Source organism: Linepithema humile, chromosome 6 (assembly GCF_040581485.1).
Source record: "Linepithema humile isolate Giens D197 chromosome 6, Lhum_UNIL_v1.0, whole genome shotgun sequence".
Lineage (NCBI taxonomy): Eukaryota > Metazoa > Arthropoda > Insecta > Hymenoptera > Formicidae > Linepithema > Linepithema humile.
This window is the reverse complement of record NC_090133.1, coordinates 29,690,713-29,702,463: the sequence shown is the minus strand read 5'-3', so window position 1 is coordinate 29,702,463 and position 11,751 is coordinate 29,690,713. Positions and strand designations below refer to the sequence as shown.

Sequence of the window (11,751 nt, the reverse complement as noted above, 5' to 3'; positions counted from 1 at the left end):
GCGGGACTTAACCTCCAAAGCGCAGTCGGCCGGATCACGGGCACTTTTCCTCGGCACCGCCTCTCCTCGTAGCACAACACTCACTCGCGAAAACTATGTTAATAAATAAAATAAAACTTTGGCTTTCTCCGAGCTAAGAGCAATATATGAATAAAATAAGAATAAATAGGATAAAATAAGTACGAAAATATGATAAAACATGCACCCCGCCCGTCACAAAAACGCGATTTTCGGCCCGGACGGCGCGGGCCGGGAGTCAGAATATTAAACTGATTCTTATATTATTGCTCCGGGTGAATGCAATAATAATAAGGCTGTTGTTAATTATTATTAATTATTATTGGGCCAGACCCTGCGGCACTGCAATGCTGGGCTGACCCGCGGCGGAGCCGGAGCGAGCTCCGGGGCACCCACCCGGTTCCAAAAATCAGTTTAATATTCTGAATCCCCTTTGGGGATTGTATCAGATATTAAGCTGATAAGAACAGATTATACGCCTTTAATTTGCAGCTAATGTTCCCCAGGGGGCAAGCCCCCTAGGGTAAAATACATAAATATTTCGGCGTTTACGCCGCGCACCTTATAAATAATAATGGCCGGGAGACAATGGCCCCCCCCGGCAGTGGGCATCACGCTGGGGTGCCTGAGGGCGCACCCCCAGGACACCATATCACAGTTTATATAAAAATATTGCCCCAGCTGGCGGACTGGAGCAATGTAAAAATTTAAAAACAGCGCTATTAAAATACATTTTGTAAGGCACCCCCGGAGACACAGTAAAACATAAGTCAAGAGATAAAATTGTCCCGGGGGTGCATGCGCGGCTTAATTTACTAATAAATAAATAAATAAAAACTCTAATCTAGTCAACTCAGTAAAAGTAATAAATTAAATAAATAAAAACGCGTCATTCACTCTCGCTTGAACAAGTACGCGACATTCACTCGATCGTCGTGGCGGGCCGGAAGAAACAGTATAAATTATCACAGAAAAATATCACTGACACCCGCCACGATTATCGCACTAAAGCACACGCATACATAAAGGCCGCGAAGCACCCTGATCGTCGCCGCGCTGATCGTCGGGCCAACGCTGGCGAATTGCTTGGGGCGGCTCAACAAGGGCCCCATCTTCAGACGGAGGGAGAGGAGCTCTGTACTGGCGCACGCCGCTCACATGCTCCACATAAATGTCCCTCGACCAGCGAATGGTATCCGAGACGATGAGGCGGCGCATTAATTGCGCATACTTAGGGCTCACGCGGAGCATCACGAGCACCGCCTCATTTCTCGTGTCCCACGAGCCGAGGGCGCCCACGACGAGGGCCGTCACCGCTACACGATACCCTTGCCGGTGCAGCTCCTCCGCTAGGGCTGAGTACTTGGCGACCTTCCTCGCCCTAGCCTCCTCGAAAGCCACTAGCCTGTTTTCAAAGGGCACCGTGACGTCGCAAATGACGACGCACTTCGATCGCTCGTGCCTGACCACGAGATCAGGTCGTAGCTCTCGAAGCTCCCCGTGCACGCCCTCAACCCGCTGGTTCACGCGTACCTCACCCGGCAGGCGACAAGCCTTCCAGAGGCGGTGCAAGACGGCGTCATGCCTCAGCTGTATCGCGGCCGCGTGTACCCCGCAGTGACCCAATACGTGGGGAAGGGTCTCGGCTGCCCCACCGCAACGCCGACAGCGCTTATCGCCCTCCCCCCATCGACGCGCCCCATTTAAGGGGAGCACGTCTAGGCGGGCGCGATGTACAAATCGCCAGTCGGCGAAACGAGTGAAGCTGCCGCCACGGAGGAAGTGATTGCTCACCCCGTTCCGCGACGACACCTCGTACACCTTCCCCTGGTCCGGTTTTCGCACGAGCGTATTTAAATAATAAAAACTAACAGCTGAGCGCAGACGGGTAATCACCTGAGAGCGAGCTCCTGGTGGTACCACGACCGTCGTTCCCCTGGGGCCCCGACATCCTACAGTCATCTCCTCGGTTTCGCTTACCCACCTCCACCGCACGGACAACCTTTCGGATTGTCTCCTTCCGGCGTTCCGGACCCTTGACCAGAAGGAGGACTCCCCTCCACCCCTCAGCCTCCCTTCCAGCGAACCGGAGAGGAAGGCGGCGATTTCATCGCAGTCAGGGGCGTGGCCGATTCGTCGCCCAACCACTCCCCGCAGCGTAGCCCACGCCAAGTCGCGCACCGCCACGTCACGCGCCGTAAGAATACGGAACGCGTGGGCAACGGTGAGGACGTCGGCGAGGTCAGCCAACGGAAGCAGTCCACATCCCCCCTTGTGAGGAGGCAGGTAGACTACCTCCGCGCTTGCTCTCTGCGGGAGGTTGAGCCACGTTTTGGCGAACCTGCGGATCTGCAGGTCCGTGGCCTTGAGGGGGCCCTTCTCCACGGCTGCACCCCGCAGCAGAAAATCTAATTTTGGGAGCAGATAGACGGCAACCATTTCTACGCGTTGCCACGGGGTGAGCAGGGACCGGTTTACCTTCTCGAGGTCCTCCAGGATGCCGCGAATTGTGGTGTAGGGCGTTTGGTCCACCGAGAATCCCGTGGGGACGCCGAGATGCCGATAAGGCTCGCCCTCTGCCAGACAAGGCAGCGGTTGGCCCCGGACGGCGAATCTTGTCGGCAGGACCCTGCCGCCGGCAGCTGCCCCGATGTGCAGTGTGACGCATTTGGCAGGGTTGAACCGCAGTCCCGCCGACAGAGCCTCGCCCTCCACCGCGGCTAGAAGCCGCTCCATTCCCTCAGGCGTGTCGGACACCAGTGCAATGTCGTCCGCATAGGCCAGAATTGACCATTTAACCCCATTCAGGTCATACCCCGCCCTCGCCCCGGCAGCTGCACGCAGCACCGAGTCGATTGCGAGGTCAAAGGTGATGGGGCTCAGCGGACAACCTTGGCGCACCCCCGAGCGAATGTTGATGGGCGCGGTGTAGCCCTCGACGGTGCGAACCCGAGTAGTGCAATCGTCGTACATGGATCGCCATATTTCTATGACTTTCCGCGGCACGCCGGCTCGAACGAAAGCGCGGCGGATCGCCGCGTGCGGGACCGAGCCAAACGCGTTGGAAAGGTCCAGCCACGCGACAACCGCCTGTCTGCGGCTCCTCCGCGCATCAGTCAGGATCTCCTGCAAGACGAAATTATGCTCGTAGCACCCCTCGTCCCGCAGGAATCCCTTCTGTGCGGGACTAAGTTTTTCCTGGTCGACCGCCCAGTCTGTGAGACGATCGGCCACGAGAGCGGCGAACAGCTTCGGCATAGTGTCACCGAGAGCGAGAGGGCGCCAATTTTCCAAATCGTCGCGGTCTCCTTTCTTAAAAATTAACACTGTATTGGAGGTCTTCCAGGACGCTGGGACTGCCTCGAGCCGGATGCAGATGTTGAACAGTGCTGCGAGGAGGCGCGCTCCAGGATCCGCTCCGCGAAGGTCACGGTAGGTGACGCCGTCAGGCCCCGGCGCAGAGTTCGTCATACGCCGCAGCCGACGGTCCACCTCTCGCTCCGCGAAGGGATCCGTGAGGCGCGCGACATCCTCCGGCGTCGCGGGTTCAGCGGGCTCCACATCCGCACCGGCGCCATCCAGTCGGCCCTCGTCGCGGTACAGGCGCTCAAAGTACTGGTGCACCCGCTGCTTAGGCACCTGGCAAAAGTCAGCGGGGCCCTGTAGCACCTCTCGCACCGCTTTGCGACGGTTCCTCCTGTACAGGGCCTGAATGCGGGTTGCTTCGCGCACCCAGCCCCCGCGTCCTTCTCCCGAATTTATAATATTAAATCGGGGGTCAGCCGGTGCCTCCCCCCTGGCACCCCCTCTCTCGTCGGCGACTGCTGCTTCCGCTGCACGCCGCCCCCGCGGCCGCCCGCCCCTTCGTGGACGATCTCGGGCACCGGGCGCCTCCCCGTCAGCCGTCGGCGCTGCATCCTCCCTGAAGAAGGCCGCGACGAGTGCCGCGTACTCCTCCAGGTCCGCAATCGTCTCAACGGCCGCTGCTCGACCGACCAGATCGTCCCGTGCGGCGAGCCTCACACGCTTGCGCTGTCTTTCGACAGTCGCTCGCGCCGGCTGCCGACGGGGCGACCGATCGGGCCGAGCAGGCGGTCGTTGCGGCCGGCGTTGATTCGCCCCGCGCCTTGCTGGATCCACAGGGACCGCGGATGCCCCGTTCTCCCCGACGGCCTGTACGCGGGTCCTCGGGCCTCGTCGACGACCCATCACTCCGCGAACATTTACCGGAGCATTCGAATGAGAGGCGTTCGACTCACCAGTACTCGCCCGGTTGTCTCCTCCCTCTCGCGCCCTCGGCGGGGTGACCTCGTCTCGCCGTTGCCCAATTATGTTGAGGGGTTGTTCCTCCTCGAGTCGTCTTAATACTACGAAAGGATTCGCCAGCGTTGCGAGTGGCACCGCGGGCGCCGCACGCGCAACCGTCGCCGCTGCGACCGGTGGTTCGTTCGCGGGCGAGCCGCCGCTCAAGAGCCGACGCCTTTTGGCTCTTCGCCCCGGACGCGTCCTCCATGGCCCTTCCACGTCCCCCTCGCTGTCCTCCGAAGAATCCAGCTGCACCACGCTGGGCTCCTGCCGCCGCTCCGTTGCCCTCGATGGAAGGTGGGTCGGCGTGTAGGACCTCCTGGCCCCACTGACGACCGGTGACGTCCCCACATTGGACGGGGGTGTGATGGGTGGTAAGGGGGGCGACGTCCCCCCCGTCGGTGCCGGCAGCCCCGTTGACATGATGGGGCTGCGGCACATCGTCGTCGTCACCGTCGTCGTGGTCGTCGTCGTCATCGCTGCCGACGTCGCGGTAATGGCCACTCGGTGTGCAGTGGCCACGGGCCCTTCCGCCACACTGGGTGATGGAAGTGGCGGACTGGGGGCCCTCATGGGGGGCGTTTGGCTGCCCACGGACCTCGTTCGCGGCTCGCCCCCCGAATCCTGCGACGCCGGCGTGCCCGCTGTCCTCAGCGTCGGTGATGGCGTTGCCTCTTTACGCGGGGGAGCGACGGGCCTCTTCTCCGCGCTCACCGTGGCGGCCCGTCCTCCCCTCGACGCCTCCCCGATCGTTGGCATGATCGGGGGTGTCCGCTGTCGCGCACCGCTCTTCACGGTCGGCACGCTCACCGCCCGGCTCATCTTCCTCGTACCCGCCGCGCTGGTCTGCGGCGGGGAAATGCCGGGCGGCTTTCTGACTGCACCCCCTCTCGCTGTGGTGGTCCTGGTGATGACCCCCGTCGCCCGGGTTGACGGGGGTTGAGAGGGGGAACGTGCCGACCTTGCCGCGGTCTCGCGGGGGACCGACGCGCGCAACACCCGGCGCACCGCGCCACTGGCCCCAGTGCCAGCGACGGTGGTTGGCGATGGGGTGCGCTCGGGTGTCTTTCGCCTCCTCGTCGCTGTTGTCCCCCTGCGCTTTGATGCTGTTCGCTCCTCCGGGGAGTAGCGCAGGGGGGCGCGCGTCGATCTCGCCGACGGCGGACGTCTGGAGGACGCAGCGGGCACATTCTGGCCAGGAGGTGTCTTCTCCAACGCGGCGGCCTCCGGTGTTACTCCTCTGCGCGTGGTGCGCCTCATCGCGACCGTCCCCGTTGCCCCCGCTGTCAGTGGGCTGGTCCTCGTAGCAGCGGAGGTTGATGCTGCTGTGACGGCCGCGTATGAGGGGGACCCTTCCTCCGATGATGTCGTTGGTGGTGGTGGCGATGGTGTCGGGGCCATGGTGCGCCCGGGTTGCAACCAGCCGGTCAATCGGCTCGTCGACGGCACACCCGCGGGCGCCGCTCGCTGTTGCGCACGCGGGGCACGCGCTCGCGCACTCACCGATGCACTCCCGACGCGCACAGACGACTGCCGCGGCTGCGCTTCGGTACCGGGAGTCGGACCCGGCTCTGTCCGGGGGACCGAGTGCTCCTTGTCGTAGTGTTTCGCTACGTCTTTTTTCGGATATGCTGTCTTGCCTCTATATTTACAGACGGAGCACTCGTACGCCACGGTGTCCCCCGGGTGCATTTGTTTCAAATGCTTTAGCAAATGAGCCGGGTCGCAATACTCCCCCCGCACTCGCTCAAAAGCCTCCTCGCCCCGATAGCAGCGTGGACATTGAACTTTGTTCGGGAGCGGGAAGGCTAAAACTACAACGCGCGGGCCGGTATCCATTGCGATCTTGTGCAGTTAAAAATTAATAAAAAATAATAAAAATAATTAAAAATATGCAAATAATAAAAATATATAAATAAATAAATAAATAAATAATGCGTCTGTCCAATAAATAATAAAATATGGATAACCGCCGGCCTCACGATGCAGTCTCTCTAGTGGCAGGCCGGTGCTAATATACCTATCGGTCCGCCTTCGCTTTCGCTAATAAATAATAAATAAGGTGTAAAAAGACTAGAAATAATTAAAAATGTTGCTGGGCTGTCACAAATAATAAGAAATATAATAAAGATAAATAACATATAATAAAACGTAATTGTGTAAAAATAAAATATAAAATTGTATAAATAAATGAGTCGAAAATTGTAAAATGTAAAATTGTTTATAATAAAATGTAGAAATATAAAATCGAATTAATAAATAATAGTAAAAACAGCAAAAAGTAAATGTGTAAAATAAAATATAAAAATATATAAATAAATAGGTAAAAAGTTTTAAAAAGTGACTGTGTAAATAATAAAATATAAATAAATAAAAACGAGTTAATAAATAATTGTCAAAAGTTAAAATATTGTGTCAGTAACCAGCAACTACCTGCCTAACAGTCGACTAGAATAAAAGCAAGTTTTGGTAATAAATAAATAATAAAATTAATAAATAAATGCGTCCACCGTCTCCGCCAATTGTTGTTACGCATGGGGAATAAATAATTGTTGTCACAAAATATAAAATAATTTATTGCACATATAATAACACAATAAATAAATAAAACGATATAATTTAAACAAATTGACGGACGGACGGGACGAAGAGCAATAAATAATTAATTGGCGGACCGATTTCAACTCGTTTGTATTATTATTTAACTAATTATTGCGTTTTAAGCCGGTGGCCAATTCTGGACAAGTCCGAGCTCGAATTGGACAAGTCACTACTCGCAAAGTTACTAGGCCACCGGCAGACTGCCGAGAGCGACGCCGCGCGAGGTAGCGAATCTATGTCGCCGCGGACGATGCCGCAAGAGTCACCCGCGTGTCTACCGACACGCGTGCGCAATAGCGTTCCCGATGGACTTAGCTGCAGACAATGCAATGTATGCAGAAACTAAGTCCACCAGGACAACCTCTCGAGCGGCACCGAGCACAGCGACACTTCACACACGCACGCCCCGCACCGCACCGCACCCGCCGTAGCGCACGCACGCACCTGTTACCGCACCTGCCACTCGCGAGCACGGGTACACAGGAGCACCTAACCTCAACCTGTCACTTTTACACAGGTGCTCCTATGCGGTACTTACTCGAAATTTTTCCAAGTCCCACGGCGTATGACAGCGGGACTTAACCTCCAAAGCGCAGTCGGCCGGATCACGGGCACTTTTCCTCGGCACCGCCTCTCCTCGTAGCACAACACTCACTCGCGAAAACTATGTTAATAAATAAAATAAAACTTTGGCTTTCTCCGAGCTAAGAGCAATATATGAATAAAATAAGAATAAATAGGATAAAATAAGTACGAAAATATGATAAAACATGCACCCCGCCCGTCACAAAAACGCGATTTTCGGCCCGGACGGCGCGGGCCGGGAGTCAGAATATTAAACTGATTCTTATATTATTGCTCCGGGTGAATGCAATAATAATAAGGCTGTTGTTAATTATTATTAATTATTATTGGGCCAGACCCTGCGGCACTGCAATGCTGGGCTGACCCGCGGCGGAGCCGGAGCGAGCTCCGGGGCACCCACCCGGTTCCAAAAATCAGTTTAATATTCTGAATCCCCTTTGGGGATTGTATCAGATATTAAGCTGATAAGAACAGATTATACGCCTTTAATTTGCAGCTAATGTTCCCCAGGGGGCAAGCCCCCTAGGGTAAAATACATAAATATTTCGGCGTTTACGCCGCGCACCTTATAAATAATAATGGCCGGGAGACAATGGCCCCCCCCGGCAGTGGGCATCACGCTGGGGTGCCTGAGGGCGCACCCCCAGGACACCATATCACAGTTTATATAAAAATATTGCCCCAGCTGGCGGACTGGAGCAATGTAAAAATTTAAAAACAGCGCTATTAAAATACATTTTGTAAGGCACCCCCGGAGACACAGTAAAACATAAGTCAAGAGATAAAATTGTCCCGGGGGTGCATGCGCGGCTTAATTTACTAATAAATAAATAAATAAAAACTCTAATCTAGTCAACTCAGTAAAAGTAATAAATTAAATAAATAAAAACGCGTCATTCACTCTCGCTTGAACAAGTACGCGACATTCACTCGATCGTCGTGGCGGGCCGGAAGAAACAGTATAAATTATCACAGAAAAATATCACTGACACCCGCCACGATTATCGCACTAAAGCACACGCATACATAAAGGCCGCGAAGCACCCTGATCGTCGCCGCGCTGATCGTCGGGCCAACGCTGGCGAATTGCTTGGGGCGGCTCAACAAGGGCCCCATCTTCAGACGGAGGGAGAGGAGCTCTGTACTGGCGCACGCCGCTCACATGCTCCACATAAATGTCCCTCGACCAGCGAATGGTATCCGAGACGATGAGGCGGCGCATTAATTGCGCATACTTAGGGCTCACGCGGAGCATCACGAGCACCGCCTCATTTCTCGTGTCCCACGAGCCGAGGGCGCCCACGACGAGGGCCGTCACCGCTACACGATACCCTTGCCGGTGCAGCTCCTCCGCTAGGGCTGAGTACTTGGCGACCTTCCTCGCCCTAGCCTCCTCGAAAGCCACTAGCCTGTTTTCAAAGGGCACCGTGACGTCGCAAATGACGACGCACTTCGATCGCTCGTGCCTGACCACGAGATCAGGCCGTAGCTCTCGAAGCTCCCCGTGCACGCCCTCAACCCGCTGGTTCACGCGTACCTCACCCGGCAGGCGACAAGCCTTCCAGAGGCGGTGCAAGACGGCGTCATGCCTCAGCTGTATCGCGGCCGCGTGTACCCCGCAGTGACCCAATACGTGGGGAAGGGTCTCGGCTGCCCCACCGCAACGCCGACAGCGCTTATCGCCCTCCCCCCATCGACGTGCCCCATTTAAGGGGAGCACGTCTAGGCGGGCGCGATGTACAAATCGCCAGTCGGCGAAACGAGTGAAGCTGCCGCCACGGAGAAAGTGATTGCTCACCCCGTTCCGCGACGACACCTCGTACACCTTCCCCTGGTCCGGTTTTCGCACGAGCGTATTTAAATAATAAAAAGCTACAGCCGAGCGCAGACGGGTAATCACCTGGGAGCGAGCTCCTGGTGGTACCACTACCGTCGTTCCCCTGGGGCCCCGACATCCCACGGTCATCTCCTCGGTTTCGCTTACCCACCTCCACCGCACGGACAACCTTTCGGATTGTCTCCTTCCGGCGTTCCGGACCCTTGACCAGAAGGAGGACTCCCCTCCACCCCTCAGCCTCCCCTCCAGCGAACCGGAAAGGAAGGCGGCGATTTCATCGCAGTCAGGGGCGTGGCCGATTCGTCGCCGAACCACTCCCCGCAGCGTAGCCCACGCCAAGTCACGCACCGCCACGTCACGCGCCGTAAGAATACGGAACGCGTGGGCAACGGTGAGGACGTCGGCGAGGTCAGCCAACGGAAGCAGTCCACATCCCCCCTTGTGAGGAGGCAGGTAGACTACCTCCGCGCTTGCTCTTTGCGGGAGGTTGAGCCACGTTTTGGCGAACCTGCGGATCTGCAGGTCCGTGGCCTTGAGGGGGCCCTTCTCCACGGCTGCACCCCGCAGCAGAAAATCTAATTTCGGAAGCAGGTAAACGGCGACCATCTCTACGCGTTGCCACGGGGTGAGCAGGGACCGGTTCACCTTCTCGAGGTCCTCCAGGATGCCGCGAATTGTGGTGTAGGGCGTTTGGTCCACCGAGAATCCCGTGGGGACGCCGAGATGCCGATAAGGCTCGCCCTCTGCCAGACAAGGCAGCGGTTGGCCCCGGACGGCGAATCTTGTCGGCAGGACCCTGCCGCCGGCAGCTGCCCCGATGTGCAGTGTGGCGCATTTGGCAGGGTTGAACCGCAATCCCGCCGACAGAGCCTCGCCCTCCACCGCGGCTAGAAGCCGCTCCATTCCCTCAGGCGTGTCGGACACCAGTGCAATGTCATCCGCATAGGCCAAAATTGACCATTTAACCCCATTCAGGTCATACCCCGCCCCCGCCCCGGCAGCTGCACGCAGCACCGAGTCGATTGCGAGGTCAAAGGCGATGGGGCTCAGCGGACAACCTTGGCGCACCCCCGAGCGAATGTTGATGGGCGCGGTGTAGCCCTCGACGGTGCGAACCCGAGTCGTGCAATCGTCGTACATGGATCGCCATATTTCTATGACTTTCCGCGGCACGCCGGCTCGAACGAAAGCGCGGCGGATCGCCGCGTGCGGGACCGAGCCAAACGCATTGGAAAGGTCCAGCCACGCGACGACCGCCTGTCTGCGGCTCCTCCGCGCATCAGTCAGGATCTCCTGCAAGACGAAATTATGCTCGTAGCACCCCTCGTCCCGCAGGAATCCCTTCTGTGCGGGACTAAGTTTTTCCTGGTCGACCGCCCAGTCTGTGAGACGATCGGCCACGAGAGCGGCGAACAGCTTCGGCATAGTGTCACCGAGAGCGAGAGGGCGCCAATTTTCCAAATCGTCGCGGTCCCCTTTCTTAAAAATTAACACTGTATTGGAGGTCTTCCAGGACGCTGGGACTGCCTCGAGCCGGATGCAGATGTTGAACAGTGCTGCGAGGAGGCACGCTCCAGGATCCGCTCCGCGAAGGTCACGGTAGGTGACGCCGTCGGGCCCCGGCGCAGAGTTCGTCATACGCCGCAGCCGACGGTCCACCTCTCGCTCCGCGAAGGGATCCGTGAGGCGCGCGACATCCTCCGGCGTCGCGGGTTCAGCGGGCTCCACATCCGCACCGGCGCCATCCAGTCGGCCCTCGTCGCGGTACAGGCGCTCAAAGTACTGGTGCACCCGCTGCTTAGGCACCTGGCAAAAGTCAGCGGGGCCCTGTAGCACTTCTCGCACCGCTTTGCGACGGTTCCTCCTGTACAAGGCCTGAATGCGGGTTGCTTCGCGCACCCAGCCCCCGCGTCCTTCTCCCGAATTTATAATATTAAATCGGGGGTCAGCCGGTGCCTCCCCCCTGGCACCCCCTCTCTCGTCGGCGACTGCTGCTTCCGCTGCACGCCGCCCCCGCGGCCGCCCGCCCCTTCGTGGACGATCTCGGGCACCGGGCGCCTCCCCGTCAGCCGTCGGCGCTGCATCCTCCCTGAAGAAGGCCGCGACGAGTGCCGCGTACTCCTCCAGGTCCGCAATCGTCTCAACGGCCGCTGCTCGACCGACCAGATCGTCCCGTGCGGCGAGCCTCACACGCTTGCGCTGTCTTTCGACAGTCGCTCGCGCCGGCTGCCGACGGGGCGACCGATCGGGCTGAGCAGGCGGTCGTTGCGGCCGGCGTTGATTCGCCCCGCGCCTTGCTGGATCCACAGGGACCGCGGATGCCCCGTTCTCCCCGACGGCCTGTACGCGGGTCCTCGGGCCTCGTCGACGACCCATCACTCCGCGGACATTTACCGGAGCATTCG

The 11,751-nt window shown here is 57.8% G+C and overlaps 2 pseudogenes; both read right to left on the bottom strand.

Annotated features, from left to right (window-relative positions):
• Window positions 1-335: 335 nt before the first annotated feature.
• LOC137000913 (U2 spliceosomal RNA) lies at window positions 336-514 on the bottom strand (annotated as a pseudogene).
• A 7,316-nt stretch (window positions 515-7,830) lies between these two features.
• Window positions 7,831-8,009, bottom strand: LOC137000912 (U2 spliceosomal RNA; annotated as a pseudogene).
• Between the last annotated feature and the right edge of the window lie 3,742 nt (window positions 8,010-11,751).